The sequence below is a fragment of the Leuresthes tenuis genome, unplaced genomic scaffold (assembly GCF_036924035.1).
Source record: "Leuresthes tenuis unplaced genomic scaffold, fLeuTen1.0.hap1 SCAF_96, whole genome shotgun sequence".
NCBI lineage: Eukaryota > Metazoa > Chordata > Actinopteri > Atheriniformes > Atherinopsidae > Leuresthes > Leuresthes tenuis.
Genome location: NW_027325450.1, coordinates 105,452 through 109,982, shown reverse-complemented (window position 1 = coordinate 109,982; position 4,531 = coordinate 105,452). Strand labels below are relative to the sequence as shown.

The following is a 4,531-nucleotide window of genomic DNA, read 5'->3' as shown; positions in this document are numbered from 1 at the left end:
TATTCTCGGATTCCTGAAACTTTAGATTTGCTCTTTCTTTTACTGCAAAGTACAACGTTGTTTTTTTTGTTTAAATCTTTCTAGACATGGTAAATATTAAGGACAAAGCAGTTTTCACATAGTTTGAGTGAAGGAATTCATTTTATAGATAAAATCCCAAGAGTCTGCTGAGAAAAGAGAGTGAATGCGAAGTAGACTTTAACACGGCTATGGGAGCGAGCCGAGTGTGGGCTAACCGGGAGAATTGCTTGAAAGAAACGCGACACCGAATGAGCGATCAGAACAAAGCCTCAATACGGGATTCTCGTGGTGTTTTTGTTGCTGCCTTGTCTTTTGCACAGAGTAAAAGACAAGGCAGCCATCGAATAGGGCCCGATTGTTCCTGGTTGGTCAGCCGAGGAGCAAGGGGGGGGGGGGGGGAGCAAGCGTCTCAACCAAGCAAAGCTCACCATGGGGAAGGTGGCTATGCCAACTAGCCTGATGCCCTGCTCCCGCAGTGACGGATAATCGTACTCTGGTTTCTCTTCATAACGTACAAGTCTTTCGCCTTTTACTAAAGATTTCTGTGGAGAGCAGCACTAATGAGTTGTTTCTATTTTTGGCAGGCTTTACCTTTGCGGGTGAAGCCCTTTCTGTCTGTGCAAAAGAAATCTTCTTACTGTGCAGAGTGACTTCTCTGAGTAGAGTCGCCTTACTTGTTGCGACTGTGCCGATGTTCGAAGCTGGAGTGCAAAGTTGTTGCTTGAATGGTGCTTGCTGGAGCGTGCGGGAGTGCAAAGTTATACCATTTAAAAGGGCTGAAGAGTGCTCAGTGCAGCGGGTGGGCGACACTCTGGCCACCTTGAAAACCGAGGTTACATCCACTAGCAGGGGCAGCCCAAGTTCTGCCGCAAGTGTGGTGAGCATGGGCACCTGGTTGAGGCTTGTACCAAGGTGTTATGTGGGAAGAGCAGAGAAATTGGGCAAACTTTTGGAGAGTGTCCAAATGGCAGGAAATGTAATCTCTGTGGAGAATTAAATCACCTCTTCAGAGATTGCCCTAAATCTTTTGCCAACAAATTAAAGACGGTAAAGCCACAGTCAAGCCAACAAAGAGAAGGACCAAAGGTGGCAGTTGGTGAACAAAGTGAAGAGGTTGACCCAATAAATTCAAACTTCCCGCCAAAAGCTTGGATTGGAAGTGAGGAGCAAAAAGGGGAGGGGTCTGTAGAGGCCTCACCACTCAGTGTTGAAGTCTGTGAGAATTCACAGGCAGAGGGTGGAGCTACGCTAAATGAGGAGGAAGAGCAGACAGGTGAGTCTAGTGAAGATACTCACCTCCCCGAAGGTCAACAGCCGAAGAGGACGGCATCTGAGCCTCTGATTCCCCAGTGGTATCAGAGAAGAGGGGAAGGGTTAGGTCCCTTTCAGACAGTTCTTCAGTGGAAGAACCTAGAGTCTTCCCCTCCGACTCACCAAATGAGGTCTCCTTTTTAACTTCAGCTCTGCAATCAACCCCCAGGGACTCAAAGTTAAATGCAACATTGCGTCAGAGGCCAACACCGAGAGTCCGAAAAGGAAATATAGATCACCCTACTCACTTTTCACCTAAAGAAATGAAGGAAGAGCTAGTTTCCCAAGAAATAACCTGTGTGTAATTTGTTTTGATAACTTAGAAAAACGAAAATGACATACCTACTTTCCTTTATGCTTTTAATGGTTCTCACCTTCTCAACACTAAATGTGAGAAGTGTGAAATCAAAGACAAGAGCCCAGAGTATTTTATCCTTCTTAGACTCCATAAAATCAGATGTGTTTTTAATACAAGAATGTGGACTACCTTTTTTAAAAAAACCATAGACAATGGGAGGAAATGTGGCCCCATTTATCGATATGGAGTGGCTCAAATCAAAATAAAAATGATGGTGTGGCCATTCTAATTAAAAATCCGCATGTTCTGGTGAAAGGTAGCACAGTGGTGAGAGACGGACGGGCACTTTTAGCACACTTGAATTTTATGGGGCAAGACTTTAACCTCTTAAATATTTATGGTTTCAATGGAAAAAATGAAAGGTATGACCTTTTAGAAGATATACAGCTTTACATGCTAGGGCAAGTACCTTTAGTTGTAGGAGGGGGTTTTAACTGTATCTTGAGCAGGAAAGATAGAAAAAGAGCAGGGGTAGATTTTAAAGTGGATAAGACTTCGATTTTACTTCAGGGCATATGCAGGGATTTTAAGCTTACTGACTGTTTTAAAACCATGCATCCCAGAGAGGAGGGCTTCACCTGGTTTAGTCATGATGGCACCAGAGCCTCTCGCATTGATTATTTCTTTACTAGAGATTGCCCACCCACTGATGTTAGATTAACCCCTGTTTTCTTTTCAGACCACCTTATGCTCTCCTGCACCCTTTCACCCCCTTCTGGTGTGACGGTAGGAAGTGGTCTGTGGAAACTCAACTGTTCCCTGTTGGAGGATGAAATCATAGTCAGTCAGTACAGGGAATGTTATAAAGAGTGGCAGACCCTTCAAGACCTCTACGAAACACATGCACAATGGTGGGAAATGGTGAAGGAAACGACCCAGACTTTTTTTAAACAGCAAGGTAAACGTAAAAAAAGGAAAGAGAATAGATGTATGATGGGACTACATAAACGCTTACAGCGCTACTTTAAACTAAATCAGTGTGGCATAGACTTTAAAGAAGAAATCAAAGATGTCAAAAAGGAAATGTCAGTTTCAGCAGAAATAAAGAGTAAAGGAATTTTTGTAAGAAGCAGGGAGCAGGAAATTGAGGAAGGTGAAAAATAAAGAAAGTTATAAATAAAAAGGAGTGTATTCAAAATCTAAAAAGAGAAGATGGGTTTTTAACAAAATCCACACAAGAGATGATTGAAACTGTACATACCTTTTATAGTAACATGTACAAAGAGAAACCAGTGCACTTGGAAACATCGGCAGAAATCTTAAAATTCGTTGACAAAACCGTAAAAGAGAATGCACACTTGACACAGAATTTTACTGCTTTAGAGTTAAAAAAATGCCTAACAGGTTTTAAGAGAAGTCGAGCTCCGGGTTTAGACGGGCTTCCTGCAGAATTCTATCTGACCTATTGGGACCTTTTATCATCAGACATTTTAGATGTTTTTAAAGATTTTGAAAAACTCGACCGACTGCCTGACAGTTTTAGAGTGGGAATAGTGACTCTACTTTATAAAAAAAATGATAAGACTGACCTAAAGAATTGGAGGCCCATCACACTTTTAAACTTTGACTGTAAACTTTTTAGCAAGGTTTTAGCGACACGGATGTCCTCTGTTTTAGAGGAGGTAATTCACCCAGACCAAACTTGTGCCATCTCAGGGAGACAACTCACCGACAGCCTCGTACTGATTCGAGACATCATTGATTACGCTAGAGACAGAAACACCCGGCTTGTCATCTTAAATTTAGACTTTGAAAAAGCATTTGATCGGGTCTCGCATCAATATCTCTTTCAGGTGTTGCAGCCATCGAAAAGGGCCCGATTGTTCCTACTTGGTGAGCTTTGCTTGGTTGAGACGCTTGCCCCCCCCCCCCCCCCCCCCCCCCCCCCCTGCTCCTCGGCTGACCAAGTAGAAACAATCTATTCGATGGCTGCCTTGTCTTTTACTCTGTGCAAAAGACAAGGCAGCCACAAACACCACGGGAACACCGTATTGAGGCTTTGTTCTGACCACTCATTCGGTGTCGCGTTTCTTTCAAGCAATTCTCCCGGTTAGCCCGCACTCGGCTCGCTCCCAGAGCCGTGTTAAAGTCCACTTCGCATTCACTCTCTTTTCTCAGCAGATTAAAAGAAAGTTTCATCTTGGGCTCCCTGAAACTTCCATCCTGCACCGCTGTTTGCTTTTTCACAAGAGCAGAGGAGAGCGCACCGTTCCCAGCGGCACTGCAGTACCGGGTCGAGGCTTGGAGTGAACGGAGCAAGCTTCTTTTTCAACTCCTATTCTTAAAAATCCATTTAATATGTTGTCCTCGTATAGAGGACATATTAAACTGATAAGAACAGATACTACACTTGATCTTAGCCAAAAGGCCGAGAAGCGATAACTGTCCACTGTTTCAGGTCCGAGGGCCCTTGCTGGCACAATGCGCACTTGTAGCAATGTTCTTTTTATGGCCATAGGTGGCCAGAGTGTCACGTTGCACCTCCGCCCACCCGCTGCACTGAGCACTCTTCAGCCCTTTTAAATGGTATAACTTTGCACTCCCGCATGCTCCAGCAAGCACCATTCAAGCAACAACTTTGCACTCCAGCTTCGAACATCGGCACAGTCGCAACAAGTAAGGCGACTCTACTCAGAGAAGTCACTCTGCAAAGTAGCAAGATTTCTTTTGCACAGACAGAAAGGGCTTCACCCGCAAAGGTAAAGCCTGCCAATAATAGAAACAACTCATTAGTGCTGCTCTCCACGGAGGTCTTTAGTAAAAGGCGAAAGACTTGTATGTTATGAAGAGAAACCAGAGTACAATTATCCGTCACTGCGGGAGCAGGGCATCAGGCTAGTT

The 4,531-nt window shown here is 44.2% G+C and overlaps 3 non-coding genes across 3 annotated transcripts; 1 reads left to right on the top strand and 2 right to left on the bottom strand.

Moving 5' to 3' along the window:
* The first annotated feature begins 509 nt into the window (after positions 1-509).
* LOC140286490 (U5 spliceosomal RNA) lies at positions 510-623 on the top strand. Its single transcript, XR_011911291.1, has one exon. It is a non-coding gene; the product is annotated as a U5 spliceosomal RNA (small nuclear RNA).
* A 3,263-nt stretch (positions 624-3,886) lies between these two features.
* On the bottom strand, positions 3,887-4,070 carry LOC140286481 (U2 spliceosomal RNA). The gene has a single exon (XR_011911283.1). It is a non-coding gene; the product is annotated as a U2 spliceosomal RNA (small nuclear RNA).
* A 308-nt stretch (positions 4,071-4,378) lies between these two features.
* On the bottom strand, positions 4,379-4,492 carry LOC140286496 (U5 spliceosomal RNA). The gene has a single exon (XR_011911297.1). It is a non-coding gene; the product is annotated as a U5 spliceosomal RNA (small nuclear RNA).
* Positions 4,493-4,531: the final 39 nt, after the last annotated feature.